The sequence below is a fragment of the Ranitomeya variabilis genome, chromosome 8, assembly GCF_051348905.1.
Source record: "Ranitomeya variabilis isolate aRanVar5 chromosome 8, aRanVar5.hap1, whole genome shotgun sequence".
Classification (NCBI taxonomy): domain Eukaryota; kingdom Metazoa; phylum Chordata; class Amphibia; order Anura; family Dendrobatidae; genus Ranitomeya; species Ranitomeya variabilis.
In genome coordinates this window covers 43348114-43368055 of record NC_135239.1, presented here as the reverse complement: position 1 = coordinate 43368055, position 19942 = coordinate 43348114, and the positions used below count along the sequence as shown (strand labels likewise).

The following is a 19942-nucleotide window of genomic DNA, read 5'->3' as shown; positions in this document are numbered from 1 at the left end:
ATGTCTCCTATTGGAGAGAAAAAAGTGTCTGACAAGATGAATTTTAATATACAGGAAAAGATATTGTCATGTGTATGATGGATGTCTTACTTTTGCAATACAATGTATGCAAAATTATACCTCTCATTGGGTGAAATGGATCCTTCAAGCCTTTGGTGTGGAGGACCAATTGCCCAACACAGATAGATGATGGTGATGGAGCAGGGTCATCTGATTGAACAACAAAGGTGTCCTGGGAAGATGGAGGCTCAGTATAGGGAGGATAATAAGGCAGAGTCGAAATAGTGGTACAGCGGAGTAGACTTAGCAATGAGGCAAAGCTGGGAATGCCATGGAGTTTATTGTGGTACTGTGGTATAGCAGAGGCTCACCATGGCAATATGACAGAATTAAGTAATTCAGGAGACTTACTGTGTGTAAAGGGCTAGGCTAGGGCACTGTACGAGGAGGCGAGGAAAGCCTAAAGGAGCGTAACTAAGAGCCTCGCTCAATCCAACCTTGGATACACAGCAGCATACGAGACCGTGATCCAAGGAAAGACAAAAGAGGTGGCCCATGTGCTACACCAGGACTGACCTTGAGTAGATGGCAGCTAACCCCCTAGGGATGGGTAGATGGGACGGGCTAAAGGAAGGTCTAGTTGATGCATGCAAGTGCTATAGGACCATGGGAACTACAGATGCAGACGGGGCCGGCTGATGTAAAGATGAGCATTGGCAGGTGCGGCTGGTCCATCTGATGTAGAGGTGAGCACTGGCAGGTGCAGACAGGACCGGCTGGTAGACAGTCAGGTGGGAATGACTAAACTGGTGGGCACGGCAGATAGGCAGGCTGGTGGACACAACTAATAGACAGGCAGGTATACAGGAATATAAGCATTGGGACCTAAGAACTAAAAAGAGTGTTAGGAACAAGCTTACAACATTGCACAGGCAACTCCTACTAGGTGGAGGTGCCTTATATAATAAGTGTTAAAACAGGGGAGAAGCCAGCACTGCTGAAGGTCAAAACGCAATATCTAAAGTGCACATGCACATAATAAATTCTGACTGTATTTCAAATATGAGATATTTAGCAAATAATTGATCAATTCTTTGAGCTACCCCGCCACTTCACGGCAATCTCATAATGGGGCAGTCCTAACTCAACGTTTTGTATTTACATTGTGCCATTACGGCCTCCTAAATGTATAGAGAGTGAGAAAAAAAAAAAAAAAAGGACAGACCACATTACATAACATTACATGACAAACTGTACCTGGAGCATTGACAGAATCACTCCCTTAGTGCCAGGAAGGCAAGCGCGGATAAAGGCCGATCAGGTCCAGTGCGGACATATCAGATCTGGCCTCCACACTGCCAAACCAACACCAAAGTTAAAGGATGAAACTGGCTGAGGCACAGCTGCCTAATTAACTAGAGCCTGAGGCAGGGCAGGGCTGCTGTGTGTGTGTGCACAGCAGCCTATCAATCATAGTGAACCCAGAAAGAATGGCGCATATGACCCAGCGTGCGCGGCAACAGTGGTGGTCAGCCACATACCAATATAAAAGCAAAAACAGGGGAGAATCCAGCACTGCTGAAGGTCAAAACGCAATATCTAAAGTGCACATGCACATAATAAATTCTGACTGTATTTCAAATATGAGATATTTAGCAAATAATTGATCTATTCTTTGAGCTACCCCGCCACTTCACGGCAATCTCATAATGGGGCAGTCCTAACTCTACGTTTTTTATTTACATTGTGCCATTACGGCCTCCTAAATGTATAGAGAGTGAGAAAAAAAAAAAAAAGGACAGACCACATTACATAACATTACATGACAAACTGTACCTGGAGCATTGACAGAATCACTCCCTTAGTGCCAGGAAGGCGAGCGCGGATAAAGGCCGATCAGGTCCAGTGCGGACATATCAGATCTGGCCTCCACACTGCCAAACCAACACCAAAGTTAAAGGATGAAACTGGCTGAGGCACAGCTGCCTAATTAACTAGAGCCTGAGGCAGGGCAGGGCTGCTGTGTGTGTGTGCACAGCAGCCTAGCAATCATAGTGAACCCAGAAAGAATGGCGCATATGACCCAGCGTGCGCGGCAACAGTGGTGGTCAGCCACATACCAATATAAAAGCAAAAACAGGGGAGAATCCAGCACTGCTGAAGGTCAAAACGCAATATCTAAAGTGCACATGCACATAATAAATTCTGACTGTATTTCAAATATGAGATATTTAGCAAATAATTGATCTATTCTTTGAGCTACCCCGCCACTTCACGGCAATCTCATAATGGGGCAGTCCTAACTCTACGTTTTTTATTTACATTGTGCCATTACGGCCTCCTAAATGTATAGAGAGTGAGAAAAAAAAAAAAAAAGGACAGACCACATTACATAACATTACATGACAAACTGTACCTGGAGCATTGACAGAATCACTCCCTTAGTGCCAGGAAGGCGAGCGCGGATAAAGGCCGATCAGGTCCAGTGCGGACATATCAGATCTGGCCTCCACACTGCCAAACCAACACCAAAGTTAAAGGATGAAACTGGCTGAGGCACAGCTGCCTAATTAACTAGAGCCTGAGGCAGGGCAGGGCTGCTGTGTGTGTGTGCACAGCAGCCTATCAATCATAGTGAACCCAGAAAGAATGGCGCATATGACCCAGCGTGCGCGGCAACAGTGGTGGTCAGCCACATACCAATATAAAAGCAAAAACAGGGGAGAAGCCAGCACTGCTGAAGGTCAAAACGCAATATCTAAAGTGCACATGCACATAATAAATTCTGACTGTATTTCAAATATGAGATATTTAGCAAATAATTGATCAATTCTTTGAGCTACCCCGCCACTTCACGGCAATCTCATAATGGGGCAGTCCTAACTCTACGTTTTTTATTTACATTGTGCCATTACGGCCTCCTAAATGTATAGAGAGTGAGAAGAAAAAAAAAAAAAAAAGGACAGACCACATTACATAACATTACATGACAAACTGTACCTGGAGCATTGACAGAATCACTCCCTTAGTGCCAGGAAGGCGAGCGCGGATAAAGGCCGATCAGGTCCAGTGCGGACATATCAGATCTGGCCTCCACACTGCCAAACCAACACCAAAGTTAAAGGATGAAACTGGCTGAGGCACAGCTGCCTAATTAACTAGAGCCTGAAGCAGGGCAGGGCTGCTGTGTGTGTGTGCACAGCAGCCTATCAATCATAGTGAACCCAGAAAGAATGGCACATATGACCCAGCGTGCGCGGCAACAGTGGTGGTCAGCCACATACCAATATAAAAGCAAAAACAGGGGAGAAGCCAGCACTGCTGAAGGTCAAAACGCAATATCTAAAGTGCACATGCACTATGGGTTCACTATGATTGATAGGCTGCTGTGCACACACACACAGCAGCCCTGCCCTGCCTCAGGCTCTAGTTAATTAGGCAGCTGTGCCTCAGCCAGTTTCATCCTTTAACTTTGGTGTTGGTTTGGCAGTGTGGAGGCCAGATCTGATATGTCCGCACAGGACCTGATCGGCCTCTATCTGCGCTCGCCTTCCTGGCACTAAGGGAGTGATTCTGTCAATGCTCCAGGTACAGTTTGTCATGCAATGTTATTTAATGTGGTCTGTCCTTTTTTTTTTTTTTCACTCTCTATACATTTAGGAGGCCGTAATGGCACAATGTAAATAAAAAACGTAGAGTTAGGACTGCCCCATTATGAGATTGCCGTGAAGTGGCGGGGTAGCTCAAAGAATTGATCAATTATTTGCTTAATATCTCATATTTGAAATACAGTCAGAATTTATTATGTGCATGTGCACTTTAGATATTGCGTTTTGACCTTCAGCAGTGCTGGCTTCTCTTCTTTTTTTGCTTCTATAATAAGTGTTCCCTAGCCATTGGCTGGGGATACTTTAGGATGGCATGCCCTGTCTCTTTAAGATGCCAGGGCTGTGCGCGCCCTAAGCATAGTGCCTTGGGATCTGCAAACAATGCGCAGTCCCCAGGCAACTGCAGGAGGATGAGAACAGTGTGCGGGGCCTTGACGGTGAGTATGCTGGCATCTCTGCTGGAGTAGGGGAGCAGAGAGCTGAGATGCTTGAGACATTACAGGGACAGCAGGATAAGGAGGGCGAGGTTCGGGGCTGTGGCGGTGAGAGCAGCCATTTCAGCTTCACAACACTTAGCTTCCAGACTCTGCTGTCAAGCTCCACACCGCAGATATCACAAAAGCAGGGCTCCAAACTCCCAAAGTAGCTGACACCAGAGAGCTGCAACTGCATGGCTGGTCTCCATAGAGAAGCTCTATCACCAACAGTCAGCTGATGCATTAGGTGACCATTTAAAGGATGGTGGGAGTGGTCACCACCCACATCAGCTGACCTAGCAACTGTGCAGTTGCAGCAGGCTTCCAGTAAGGGAAATTAACATTAACGCCCGCTGGTCCTGAAAGCAAAAAAGCTACATTTAAAACATAGTGGAACCAGAGCTGCCACACGTCCAAAAATGGATTGTGACACAAACCCTGCATGTGTTCGACGGCTGTTTTCAAGCATGCCGAAGACACTTGGTTAGCATCTGAGCATGCTCTGATAACACTTTATGCACTCTTCACTAATCTGCATCCCATTAAAGGGAACTTGTCAGCTGATACATGCTGCCCAAACCATGGGCAGTTCGTATCAGCGCCTAGATGTGCGATCACAGCTCAGCATTAGGGCCGGCTGTCAGTCAGGACTGGGGAAGTGGTTACAGCTGCGAGCGATGACTGAAACCGCACCTGCGCATCCCCCGTGACTGAATCCCGAGTGCAGGTTCAGAACACTACCTGCAGGTTAACTCCATATCTGCAAGTTAATAGCGTTTTTTCATGTCACAGTGAACCATTAATGGATAAAATTGCAAAGCGCTTGCAAAAACAAGCAACGTTGTGACTTATTTGTTGTTAAAAACCCTTTCCAATCACAAAAAAATAAGGGATTTTTATTGGTTACTACTTGGGACCTCGGTTACCGGCTTTGTGTGCAGTCTATCAGTGGTGGCCGGTGTCCTAGCCAGGAGTGAAGCGATTATATGTTCTTTTCAGTAGAGCTTGTAAGCGCTGATCTAAATCTGGACTGCTATATCCCACCAGACTCAGTGCCCTTGTGCTCCTTTGATGCTGCAGAGACAAGGAATTTTCAGCCTACTGCACTGGAGACTGCACAGGTCAACTGTCAAACAAGCAGGAGTGCCCCACCACAGGTAGGCAGGAAACCTGGAGGTTGGGGGGTAGTGTTCCTCTAAGGCCGGAGTCACACTTGCGTGTGCAATGCGAGAAACTCAAGCGAGTCTCTCGCATCGATACCCGGCACAGCCGCCGCCACTCAGGACCGGAGTTTGTGGCTGCATGTACTTCTATGTCCGAGTGCCGGCAGCTGTGCCGGGTATTGATGTGTGAGACTCGCTCGAGTTTCCCGCATTGCACACGCAAGTGTGACCCCAGTCTAAGGAAGAAGTTGGAAAAAACCTTTACGATCTTAAAGGAAAATACCTCTAAGGATATAATCCTACTGGAGGAGAACAGTAAGTTGTGTAGTAGACTATGTCTTGGTACTCACCTCCAAGAGTCGTATACAGCTGAAAATGGTGCACGACAGAGCATATGTTGATGTTGTCGGCATCATTATAGTCAATGGCCATGTCGGCACATAAGCTCGAATCCCGTTTTACCGTGGGATTTAGATGTAAAACCTGATGGGACTAATGAACGTAGGAAAAATTGCAATGTTGAAGGACCATAAAAGCAGTAGAGTCATCTTACAACCTGTGGACCACAAGGAGCCCTGCAAGCAAGTTACCTTCTTATTTCTTACTTTAAATCAGCAAAACTGTATTAGTAGAAAAGCGCAAGTCATCAGGCAGGACATAAGGGAGGCGCTCGGTGACTTAACCTTTTAAAGATAATATTCTGCCCACAAGTCTATTTTCTTTTGTGCGTTAGTCCAACGCCGCATGATTCTGTTATGGTGACCCCGGTAAGTTCCTGCGCCCCACACCTCACTGGAAAAGGATTTGACAAGAAAACAATATCGTAGTGGCAGAGGCTGTGAGAAAGGCACCGGCATCTGAGACGCCTCTGTTCTGACTTGGCTCACATTGCAGAAAAGGTTCGATGGCACAAAGAAGGAGAATTAGGAGATGCAGCTCAAACACTCCAAATTTTCCCACACTGGATATCCTGTGAAAACCAGAAAGAAAGGGATGCAATGTGCTGGTTTGTACGTTGCTGGGAGCATGGGGCCATGCCAACCCTTAATAGTCCCTCATTAGCAGGGAACAAGGGGGGGGGAGCTTAGGGTGCCTCTCAGATCCTCTGTCGTATTTTTCTGCTTTCCGTGCCAAGTGCACATTGAACTTTTCCTATTTCAGAGGAGGCAAGTTTTTACATAACGCGTCACATTGACAAAGGGGTTAAACCACGTATAACCATTGCAATATATTAATACAGAAGCTGCGTTACAAGCATGTAGGCTCCGACATTCTGTTTCCAAGGTAACTGCAAGGCAGAAAAACGTGTCTATGTGTATAGATAGGTGCCGGGCTGCCCAAAATGTCAGGTTGTATAATTTCCTGACTCAGAGAAAGAGACTCGTTGTGATTGCTCGGGCTTTGCTTTCTGTGTTGACGCATGACTGCATGAATTTGCATGCACTTATTATTGCCGTGAGCAACACGCTCACACGTGTCAAGTTCTGTCTTCAATTCTGTCAGTATTTGGAGCAGATACCGGGAATAGACACTAGGGGCGCTGCTGCACTAGCGATAAAAGCACAAAGTGAATCTACAGTAGTAATAGCCAAAGTGAAAAGGAATCAGGCATTAATCTGTATGACCATAAAAATGCAGCAAAAAACGCAGTAAAACTTACTTTTTTAAGCAGCTTCTTTAGTACCAATAAAGCAGGTTTTGCCTGCAGAAATAAAAATGCCGCAAAAACGCAACATGTGAACATAGCCTGTATTACCACGATATTCATGGAGTTACAACAGGACAGATCAGGAAACTACCTATAAGGACACATGCCTTGTTTTACAAAAGGAAAACACATCAGGAAAATGCTAGCGGTATCTTTCATGAAGCATCTTTTTTAAAGTCACTTGTTTTATTTTTTTAGTTCTTTTTTTTTAACCTTATGTATAGAATAGTGAGCAGTGTCCAAGTAGAAGTGACCTGATGAATGGACAGGAAACTGAAGCGGTTAAAAAAAAAAATCTAAAAAAGACTTGACTTATGCACAGCAATGCTATTTTTTACATTGCAGTGTATATGTGCATTATTTTTAGCGTTCATTAAAGGGAGTTTGTCACCAGGTTTTTTCTACCTCATCTGAGAGCAGAATAATGTAGGGGCAGAGACCCTGATTCCAGAAATGTGTCACTTAGTTTAATGGGTGCAGCAGTTGTGATATATTCTGAGTTTTCTCTGCTATAGATGTTGCAGTGCTCAAAAGCTGACACTGTCCACACCACTGACTAGCAGTTTTCTATGTTCACTGTATTGTATATTGACAGATAACTGCTATGGTAGTTAGTGCTGAGGACATGGTTGGACCAGGATGCACGAGACGCCTAGTCCAGCAGTGATAATCTCCTGCTGATAAATACTTATTGTATTGGAATAACAGCACACAGCCTAATAAGTGACATATCACTGAAATTTATTTCTCAGCCACTACATCATGCTGCCCTCAGATTACATAGCAAAAATCTACTGACAGATTCCCTTTAAGCTCTTTTTAAGGTCGGGTTACAAGCAGTGTCGGAGTGGGGTGTCAAGGGCCCACCAGTAACATTGACCTTGAGGACCCTCTGCTCTACTACATACAAATATTACATTACTCTCATTCACAAATATGTTTCTATATAGTAATAAAACAGAATGTTTGGTAAATGAATGAATGAATGAGATTCTGCCTTATTCTGTACATATTGAATCAATTATTTTGTGGCAACAACAGCTCATATAGGGGTGCAGGCTCAATTCTGCATAGGGACTTACCGGGGGATTTGCCTGTTCTCCGATGGGCCAGTCCGAGCTTACCTGTCAGCCAAGAAGATACTCACCTGTCTTAGGCCTTTGTGGCGCCCCAGGGTCCTGGTCGTCACAGTAGCATTGCTTTCCTCATGGGGAGAGTGATGTTATGTTTGGAGCTAAGAGCAGGCTGCCTCCCTCTGAGGCGCAGATAACCGGTAGCTGGACCACCGAGTTGTCCTATCCTTTAAGGGGGACAGAGAGAAGAACTGTGAGGACCTTATCTGAAGCCATAGGCAGTAAGGGACTACAACACCACCACGCTAGAGGAAAGCTTATAACTCCACCTGGTAAAGGGGACTCTGGACTCGCTTCCAAGCCGGCCGAACCCTGCCTGCCCTGTGATCTGGTACCCTGGACTGTGGCTGCCTGAAGTCTTCAGTAAACCAGGAAAAGAGACTGCAAACCTGTGTCCTCGTTCTTCACTGCGCCATTCACCATCTTCCATCTACACACCGGGAGCCCTGGGGATACACTTCACCTGTGGGAAGTTATACCATCCAGCTGCCATAACATCACCCCAGAGGACCCCTTAAAGCAGCGTCGGTCCCCACTGACCGAATACCACAGGTGGCGTCACAAACATAAACTTTATTCAAATTCCCCTTTTACATGAGCGCCCAGGGCCACTGACTGGGTCGCCACCGTGACATCCCCGTGTGAACACCGGACCCGGTACAGGGTACCCCACGGCCCTGGCGGGCGACTCACCTTCATCTATCGCCTTCTTCTGCCCTGCTGCAATTCTCCGATCCTCCCCATCGGTCTTTGCTTCTTCAAGCTCTGAGGCCACCGTGGTCATGGGACAGGAAGGATAGAAGACTCTATCAGAAGATTGGGAAGTTTTGGTGATAGAGGAGGCAAAATAATTTACTGCAGGTGCGGTCCAAGGGCAGATGAGCATGATGTGGGTTTTTTTTAACCCTTTCTATCCGCTCTCTTTATTATACTTTGGGTCTGGCGATATCTCAGAGCATAACAAGTGTCTTATCAGGGCTCTTCGCTTTAGGACCAATATTCCTTCAGACCAAATTGAATTTGATGGCTCAACCAAGCTACTCTATCTAAAACTAATTTTGGGGATTTGCTCATTTCTGTCATTGAGTATTGATTTTTTTACTCCATTATTTACTCCATTATAAGCAATTATTCAAACCTTTTTACTCCCCAGGTAGACCCTCACCTAAAATTATGGACTGTATCTTATCAACGTATTGTGAACCGCTCCTTCCCATGAGTTTTCAGGCTTTGCCCTGCTGCCCAAATGGTCAGTCCTCCTCAGCTACCACATTACTGAAGCCCGCCATTTAATGTCACATAAGGGCTGATTGTATGATTATACATAACCTTCTGCGTGTTTATCCAACCTCGTAGCTTGTTTCTCAGAAGTCTCACTCTTTTCAAAACGATTATTCTGTACAGGCAACTGCTAGATGTAAATGACCTTGTGCTATCTGACTCTCATGTCCTTCATTATAATCATCTGCTCTACTTTATCTTCTACACTATTGTTTGCCAACCAGGCACCTACGGTAGGCTCAGATCCACAACACTGACATATCTGCCCGCTCACTGTCGTCTTAAAGTACATTTTTCACCAAGCTTATGCTTCCAAATTTGAGGACAGTGTTAAATAGGGGCACAAACCCTGATTCCTTCAATGTATCACTTACTGGGCTGCTTGCTGCAGGTTTGATAAAATCAGTGTCTTCTGCAGACCTAGCAGTGCTCTGAATGCTGAGCCCTGTATAACCCCGCCCACACCTCTGATTGGCTGCTTTCTGTGTACACTGTTCATAGGCAGAAAGAAGCCAATGAGTGTTGGGAACTAGGATAGGCAAAGCACAACCAAAAGCTCATCATTCAGAAGACTACTAGAGCTGCAGAAGAGAAAATAGTGATTTTATCAAAAGTATAGCAAGCAGCCCAGTAAGTGATGCACCACTAGAATTAGGGCTCTACCCCTACTTTATGCTGCTTTCAGATTGGGCATTCTCGTTAAAGGGATACATACAGTACTTCTCATGGACTGACTAAAGCTGGTTTCCTCACGTTCGTGAAATATGGACTGTATTCAGCTTGTAATAACTAGCCTGATTGCTTGGTCTCCTGACCTGAGATAGCTATCTAGGGTCTCCTTCACACGTCCATATAAAATAGATACGTGAAAACCAATACTGGTGTCATCAGTGTTTTTCATCAGTGTGTTATCAGTGTCTTACATACAGTAAAGATCAAAAGTTTGGACACACCCTCTCATTTAAAGATTTTTCTGTATTTTCACGACTATGAAAATTGTACATTCACACTGAAGGCATCAAAACTATGAATTAACATGTGTGGAATTATATACTTAACAAAAAAGTGTGAAACAACTGAAATTATGTCTTATATTCTAGGTTCTTCAAAGTAGCCACCTTTTGCTTTGATGACTGCTTTGCACACTCTTGGCATTCTCTTGATGAGCTTCAAGAGGTAGTCACTTCACAGGTGTGCCCTGTCAGGTTTAATAAGTGGGATTTCTAGCCTTATAATGGTGTTGGGACCATCAGTTGTGTTGAGCAGACGTCTGGTGGATACACAGCTGATAGTCCTACTGAATAGACTGTTAGAATTTGTATTATGGCAAGAAAAAAGCAGCTAAGTAAAGAAAAACGAGTGGCCATCATTACTTTAAGAAATGAAGGTCAGTCCGCCGGAAGTGTCCCCAAGTGCGCAGTGGCAAAAACCATCAAGCGCTACAAAGAAACTGGCTCACATGAGGACCGCCCCAGGAAAGGAAGACCAAGAGTCACCTCTGCTTCTGAGGATAAGTTTATCTGAGTCACCAGCCTCAGAAATCGCAGGTTAACAGCAGCTCAGATTAGAGACCAGGTCAATGCCACACAGAGTTCTAGCAGCAGACACATCTCTACAACAACTGTTAAGAGGAGACTTTGTGCAGCAGGCCTTCATGGTAAAATAGCTGCTAGGAAACCACTGCTAAGGACAGGCAACAAGCAGAAGAGACTTGTTTGGGCTAAAGAACACAAGGAATGGACATTAGACCAGTGAAAATCTGTGCTTTGGTCTGATGAGTCCAAATTTGAGATCTTTGGTTCCAACAACCGTGTCTGTGTGCGACGCAGAAAAGGTGAACGGATGGACTCTACATGCCTGGTTCCCACCATGAAGCATGGAGGAGGTGTGATGGTGTGGGGGTGCTTTGCTGGTGACACTGTTGGGGATTTATTCAAAATTTAAGGCATACTGAACCAGCATGGCTACCACAGCATCTTGCAGCGGCATGCTATTCCATCCGGTTTGCGTTTAGTTGGACCATCATTTATTTTTTAACAGGACAATAACACCAAACACACCTCCAGGCTGAGTAAGGGCTATTTGACCAAGAAGGAGAGTGATGGGGTGCTACGCCAGATGACCTGGCCTCCACAGTCACCAGACCTGAACCCAATCGAGATGGTTTGGGGTGAGCTGGACCGCAGAGTGAAGGCAAAAGGGCCAACAAGTGCTAAGCAGCTCTAGGAACTCCTTCAAGATTGTTGGAAGACCATTCCTGGTGACTACCTCTTGAAGCTCATCAAGAGAATACCAAGAGTGTGCAAAGCAGTCATCAAAGCAAAAGGTGGCTACTTTGAAGAACCTAGAATATAAGACATATTTTCAGTTGTTTCACACATTTTTGTTAAGTACCGTATATACTCGAGTATAAGCCGACCCGAGTATAAGCCGACCCCCCTAATTTTGCAACAAAAAACTGGGAAAACTTATTGACTCGAGTATAAGCCTTGGGTGGAAAATGCAGCAGCTACCGGTAAATTTCAAAAATAAAAATAGATACCAATAAGAGTAAAATTAATTGAGACATCAGTAGGTTAAGTGTTTTTGAATATCCATATTGAATCAGGAGCCCCATATAATGCTCCATACAGTTCTTTATGGCCATGCAGTTATGGCCCCATAGATGCCCCATATAATGCTCCATGCAGTTATGGCCCCATAGATGCTCCATATAATGCTCCATGCAGTTATGGCCCCATAGATGCCCCATATAATGCTCCATGCAGTTATGGCCCCATAGATGCTCCATATAATGCTCCATGCAGTTATGGCCCCATAGATGCCCCATATAATGCTCCATGCAGTTATGGCCCCATAGATGCCCCATATAATGCTCCATGCAGTTATGGCCCCATAGATGCTCCATATAATGCTCCATGCAGTTATGGCCCCATAGATGCCCCATATAATGCTCCATGCAGTTATGGCCCCATAGATGCCCCATATAATGCTCCATGCAGTTATGGCCCCATAGATGCCCCATATAATGCTCCATGCAGTTATGGCCCCATAGATGCTCCATATAATGCTCCATGCAGTTATGGCCCCATATAATGTCCCATATAATGCTCCATGCAGTTATGGCCCCATAGATGCTCCATATAATGCTCCATACAGTTATGGCCCCATATATTGTCCCATATAATGCTCCATGCAGTTATGGCCCCATAGATGCCCCATATAATGCTCCATGCAGTTATGGCCCCATATAATGCTCCATGCAGTTCTTTATGGCCCCATAGACGCTCCATATAGCATTGTTCCACATGTAATGCTGCTGCTGCAATAAAAAAAAATCACATACTCACCTCTCGTCGCTGCTCCTCAGCGTCCCGTCTCTCCACACTGACTGTTCAGGCAGAGGGCGGCAAGCACACTAAAACATCATCGCGCCCTTTGACCTGCACAGTCACTGCAAGAGGACGGGAAGACGGAGCGGTGCCCAGCGGATGGAACGAGGACAGGTGAATATGAAATACTCACCTGCTCCTGGTGCTCCTGACGCTGTCCCTGCCTGTCCCATGGTACCAGAGCTTCTTCCTGTAATGAGCGCGGTCACTGGTACCGCTCATTACAGTAATGAATATGCGGCTCCGCCCCTATGGGAGTGGAGTCCAAATTCATTACTTTAATGAGCAGTACCACGTGACCGCTGAATAGAGGAAGAGCTGCAGCGCGGGAGACCATGGGACAGGCTGGGACAGCGTTAGGAGTGCCAGGAGCAGGTGAGTATGCGACAGTCCTCTCTCCCCCTCACCCGCCGACCCCGCCGCCGACCATGACTCGAGTATAAGCCGAGAGGGGCACTAAATCTTGGCTTATACTCGAGTATATACGGTATATAATTCCACATGCATTAATTCATAGTTTTGATGCCTTCAGTGTAAATGTACAATTTTCACAGTCATGAAAATACAGAAAAATCTTTAAATGAGAAGGTGTGTCCAAACTTTTGGTCTGTACTGTATGTCCGTTTTTACCATTAGTATGTCATAAGTGTTTTTCCGGTATGGATAAAGAAATAAATTACCATGCTTCAGGATATACTTTGCAATGTTAGACATGGATGACACAAGGATGTACGTGTTTTTTGCGTTGACCCTTATCATCTGGGATGTGGACATGTGCAAAGCGCCATAAGTTATAATGGGTTATAATGTGGTATCTGTGAAAAAAATGGATGCTACCAGGCTCGGACCCGCCCACAGGAGAACAGCGGAATCCCCCGGTGGGCCCCTGTGCAGATCTGGACCCCCAACCTCACAGTACAGGCAGTAATTGGCATAGTTCACTTGATTCTCTCTGTACAGAAAAAGCAGCATCTCATCATTCGTTAAATTTGTGAACCAGGGTCATGTAATATTTGTATGCAGGTGAAAAGTGGGCCCCCCAAAGTCAATGTTACTGGTAGGCCCTTAGCACCCCGGTCCGACACTGGATGCTACACATACTGGAAACACGGACGTGTAAAGGAGGCCTTATTCATATTAATTGGCATATAATTACAGACCTGTTTATACAGGCTGACGAGTCCTGACGACAACAGCATGATTGTTAATACGAGTTTTTGCAGCATCATGTTATCAGCCCTATTTCCCACATCTACATAGGGTGATATGCTGCTACAAACAATGATTTTAATGCCGGTATATACGATCCAATCATGCAACAGTCAAGCATAATATGCATTTGTCAGCTGATCGCCAGCATATTTACAAGTGCAGATAATCACCATTTTTAGGTGTGCTCATTCACCTTGACGAAATGCAAGGTAGAGAGTACAGGCAGGTTTATCAAAACTGTCTAAGGCCCCCTTCACACATCCTGATAGTACCAGTACTGGAAAAACCAGTACGGTGCTATCCGTGCCCGTGTGTCCATGTGTAACATATGTGTGGCATCCATGTGCTGCATCAGTGTGACATCCCTGGGAAAAGCAGTACAATTAGCGCTGTTACCAGGTCCCGGGTGCTGAATGCAGCTCTCAGTGAGACCAGGCGACTCTGATAGGAGTTGCAGTCAGCACTCGCTGTGTGTGCATATCGTGTATTAAATAAATACATTTAAAAACGATGTAGGGTTCCCTTCGTTTTCCTAACAAGCTAAGGGAAACTGACAACTGGGAGTTGATGTTTATATTCTGGGAAGGGGCTAACAGCTATGAAGCTTCCCAGGCTATTATTGTCATCTCACAGCTGTTTGCTTAGCCTTTACTGGTTATTATAGGGGGTCCCCAAAAAAGAATGATGTGGGGTCCCCCCTATATTTAATCACCTGCAAAGGCTAAACAGACAGCTGTGGACTGATATTAATTGCCTAGGAAGGGGCCATGAATATTGGCCCCCTTCCAGACTAAGAACATCGTCCCTCAGCAGCCCCAAAAAAGGCACATCCATGAGATGCACCGATTCTGGTACTTAGTCTCTGCTATTCCCACTTGCCATGGTGCTGTGACATGTGAGGTAATAGTTGTGGGGTTGATATCAGCTATTTTAAATTCGCTGACATCAAGCCAATGGGTTAATAATGGAGAGGCGTCTATCAGACACCTCCATTACTAAGTCCATAGTCAAATTTAAGTAAAGAGTAAAATCAATGACGGCACATCCCTAGCGCATGCCCATTGTGGGGGTGCGCTAGTGATGCGTCCGACATTGGAGTCAATGGCGGCGTTAAACAGACTACGTTACACCGCGTTATGCTGCTGTGTAATGTAGTCCGTCTAACAGACGCCACTAACGTAATGTGAACCCAGCCTAAGTTAAAATAAACAGTCCCCAACCCTCTTTTACCCATTTATTAACCAAAAAATAAAAAAGCAAAGTAATACTCACCTTTCTGCCGCTAATCCATTAATGTCCATGTCCCATGACGATCCGGAGGGTTTGGTGAGCGGTGATATCAGTGATGCGACCGCTCACCACGCCAGAACACACCGAGCTCAGAGTGAGAATGCAGCTGCCTGTGACCGGCGGTAACCTTAATGACATCACTGCTGGTCATTTGGTTAGTATAATGAAGGGTAACCCTATGCCGTTTTTCTAATTTATTTATTTAGTACACAATATATACCCACACATCTATGTGTCATCAATGTGCACATGCATTTCGTTCGTGGTGCGTGAAAAAAAAACCCGAACATGTGCATAGAAGCATACATTACTTGTACGTGTGGTACATGAAAAAAAGGATGCCACATGTACTGCAAATGGCAACATGTTAAGGAGGCCTTCATTTTTAATCTTTTCATTCCTCGGATCATCATTTTTTTATGTCGGTACCATTATGGTGAATACATTTTTCTGTAGGTTTATTTATGTTTGATTATGTTTGTACAATAACTACACTGAAAAAAATAGTTTTTGTGACAACATATTCTGAGAAGTATTAATTTTGTATTTTTCTGACAAACAGAGCCGTGAGGGCAAAGTGCAGTAATCAATGTTACAGCTTTGTGGTACATACGACTTTTTAATCACTTTTTATTACCCTATGTGAAATGAGCAAAACAATTGTGTATATATATATATATATATATGTATATATATATATATAATCAGATGCAGCACACCATTTGCGGTGAAAAAATAGATATTTAATTAGCCCATCTTGGCGAAGTTTCGGTCCAAAAAGATGTGAACCTTTCTCAAGCCCCAATCTCAGTGCAGAGATTTTATCTCCCAAGATCTTGGTGCTGAGATCTCCATCTGCGCATGCACCTCTCCCGGCAGCCATTTTCCTGGAGTCCACCGCATAGTAAACCATTTGATTGCGGGGGCTCTGGGCTTTCACAAAATTTCAGCGGAGCCCCTGCACCACCGAACACCCGCAGCGGCACACATTCAAACAGCCCCTCATCCCAGCCTGCAGCCTGCAGCAACGCTCCACTCTTGCCTCCTCCAGCAGCGACCCTGGGACCCTGCTCCACCGCGGCCGGTAAGATATATCCGCAAGATGCACCCCCATTTCCCAAAAAAATTTTAGGGAAAAAAAGTGCATCTTATAATCCAAAAAATACAATATAATAGGCCCTGTATGATGAGGCACCATATATAATAGGTCTCACATAATGCTTCTAACATTAAAAAATAATTAAATACTCATCTCTCCTCACTGGCTGCTGCTCTGATGTAGCTCTGATGTCAGTAACCCCTCTCTTCTTCTTCCTCGTTCTGTATGTCAGCCATGTTAACATGCATAAGTGTCTGTATCTCTGTTTCAGAATAAGTTATTTTTACCTACTGTATTTGTGCATAACTACAAGAATTTAGCTGGAAAATAAACCTTCTTCTGGAATCTTCATATGAGCCCCCTGCAGTCGAGTCCAAGCCATCTGATGATATACTAAGTGTGAGTATCGGTACATAGATGCAGCCATAGAAATAGGGTCTCAAAGCACCCTACACTTGCAGCCTAGTTATGGAGTCAGAATATTGGGTGGCCCGCTATGTACACTACATTTTTGTTTCTTTTGGAGTATCTCATATGTCCCTCTCCAAAGTTATCATAGTTATAAGCGAGATCACGTTTTCATAAAAAATCTATGCAAGTAATGTTATAATTAGATTGTTTTCAACACTTTAGTAGCACAACAAAGAAGCCTAATGCATTAACCTACACACATCACTTGTTACAATCCCAAAGACCCCCCAAGTGAAATTCCTGGGTGCTACTTTGATCCAGACAGATTCCAATACCTGATGAAGTTGGTGGTCCAGTATTAACATGCTGTATAGAAACGTTATACCTCTAACTTGTTTGCTTTTTGTATTTTTCAGTAACTTTTTAACAACAAAATATTAATTTAGTCTACAACCCGCTGTGCCCACTTTGTATTCCATCTGGACTTCCACAGCCGATAGCGCCCAAAGATTAGTATTTTTCTTTGGACTTCATATTCTAATACCCTGCTTGAGATCGCACTGTAATTTTATGGACTCTCACACCAAGCAGATTCTAATGCGTCTGGAATAAGATGTAAATGAAGCACAATATCACAAGGCTGTCATATGAAACATGTTTATTACCACCACAATGCTAGTTAGCACGATGTCAATGACAACATACTACATATTCATGTATTAACCCTCAGGTTGGCATCAAGTGTAAGACGGGAATCTAGTATGCCTCTCTTTATCATCTGTACCCAATTCTTACCTCTGTGGGGATGGGAATATGTTAAACAACCTGTAACCATAGTGGTAAGAGTTAATCTCTAGCGTAAATTAAGTGTACTGGAAATGGTAAGATCCTTTTCTGGTAGCAAAGAGTGAATTTATATTGCGGAATATAAACTAGGATCAACTAGGTGGTTTCATCAACATATCTAGGTATAGGCAGTCCCCAAGTTGCAAACCACCGAATTACGTACAACCCCTAGTTACAAACGTCAGATGTACAGAAAAATATAATTTTCACCTCACCGTTGACTTCTCCTGCTGCTCATCATCCGATCCCGTGCTGAATTCTCCAGCTTCTTCACTATAGGCCAATGTTGCAACCTTAAACTTATGAGTAGATTGGGGTCTTAAAGCCCTAAACCGGTAAGACAATCACAGATTTCAGGAACAGACTGGCACAAAACATATCACCCCTTTATAAATAAAATACTACAGATTAGACGCCACTGGCCATTGCAAAGGTATTCTCAACTGCTTAAATTAGTTTCTTGCGAAAGATAATGTAAAAATAAACAACTTTCTTGAATGCAGCACATTATCTATATGCCCTGTAATGCAGCAGCTTCCACGACAGTGATTCAGGTTACTTCAATGTAAATGTTTTTATTTTGGCACGTTACATAAATAACTCAATAACTTTATCCTCTGGTTTGTAGATGGATCGCCCATAACAGTCTGTATCAAATCCGCAACTGTCAACTGCACCACCGTATCACTCGTGAGTGCGTCAGTGGCTTTATTTTTTTCTGGCTCTGGCTTGTGCTCAGTTTCATACCATACATACTTGACATTCATAAAGCCTCCTGCTCTGATGCTTACAAACCAAAAACTGACACACCCAAACTTTAACTGAAAGGTTAAATGGGAATCGTGGACATGGGCCACTCCGAAGATCCAGAGTGGAGGGAGAAATCCGGCCCACTACCATCCTGCAGATCTCTCCAAAAATTGATTTGAGAAGTTGTTCCCAACACATTTAATGATCTATTACTATTTTCTCGGTTCTCTTCAGACTGTAGAACACAAAAAAGATAATAAGTAAGAAAATAAAGAAAACTTATACTCACCGCTTAACTCACTGGCAACTATGCTCAACACTCCGGCCCCTCTGCTCCTCACTGTTACCTATCCGGTCCTCATCACATCTTCAGATCACTACCACTTGTGCTGGAATCCCTGGGCTTCTCTTGCTTGGCCCAGACTTCCGGCTATGATGAAGCCCTGGAGGGTTAAACACAAACATGTGCCAAAGATCAAGGCATCATGACATAATGGCCATGAGTCAGACCTTATGTGTATGCGCAGAACCCTCCAATGCCCTCATCAAAGCTAGATGCCCTGGCCCACCATGAAAGGACCAGGTATTTCAAAGCTCATGTTGGTGGCATGGGCAAGATGGGTTATGGTGAGGAGCGGCGGTGAGTTTAAGGTTTTTTTTTTATTTTTAACATTTTGCTGGGATTTTATGGTTCAGAAAAATGGCCGCCAGAAGTTGAATAAGTGCAAAAGCAAATTGGTGAACGCAGATTTTTATAAAATTCCAGAAGGATTCAATTCCATTGAAATTTATTTGGTCATTTCTTCCATAGATGCATCGGTTCAAGTGAGTGTGCATGAGCTACATTTCCGATCCTCTGCAGAAAACCTCCAAATATATCACTGGGTAAAAGCTGGCATTGAAAAATACACAGAAGTCTACACATGAGATATTGGGGCACTTTTCCTTGCCCACGACATGTCCAGTATTCTAATATCAGAACAGTAGAATATTTTATACATCCCCAATCAGGAAAGAGGATTATTTCCCCTCCTTATTTGCTTAATAGCATCTGAAATAGTCAAACATCTCTGAATATATTGGTGAAATCACCCAGCATATCCAAGACCTCATTTTACAGAGTGAACCCAATAATGCCAGAAAACTATGCTACTGTTGCCAACACACTTCATCCAAACGAAACATTCATTCTCACAATTCTTGTTCCAGGGTCTTGAATGTATTTCCACCCCCTACAGAGATGGCCATTAGGGACAGAAGCTGAAGCAAAGAGAAGCAGAATGGATTCACATTTTACGGACAGTCATGAATATGTAATATTTTTTTCATTAAAATCCTGCCATGCATATCCATTGTGTTGGTAATAGACAGTTTAATTCTAGATTCCTGTAATAATGGGCATTTGTATTCTCTTCACAGAGTTGCTAGAATCTACTCAGGGAGAGAGTCCAGAAAAAGGGTGACCACATTCAGGATGAGTAATATACTCTATCCAGATAGTAAATTTTTTTTTTTGCTTCCTTAATTTTCTTTTACCTTTGTTTCAATATCACTTTGAACTCATACTAACATA

General features: G+C 44.1%; 1 long non-coding RNA gene across 1 annotated transcript; it reads left to right on the top strand.

Annotated features, from left to right (window-relative positions):
• Positions 1-5211: 5211 nt before the first annotated feature.
• LOC143788444 (uncharacterized) lies at positions 5212-19628 on the top strand. Its single transcript, XR_013218634.1, has 3 exons — positions 5212-5241; positions 18248-18309; positions 19579-19628. It is a non-coding gene; the product is annotated as an uncharacterized LOC143788444 (long non-coding RNA).
• Positions 19629-19942: the final 314 nt, after the last annotated feature.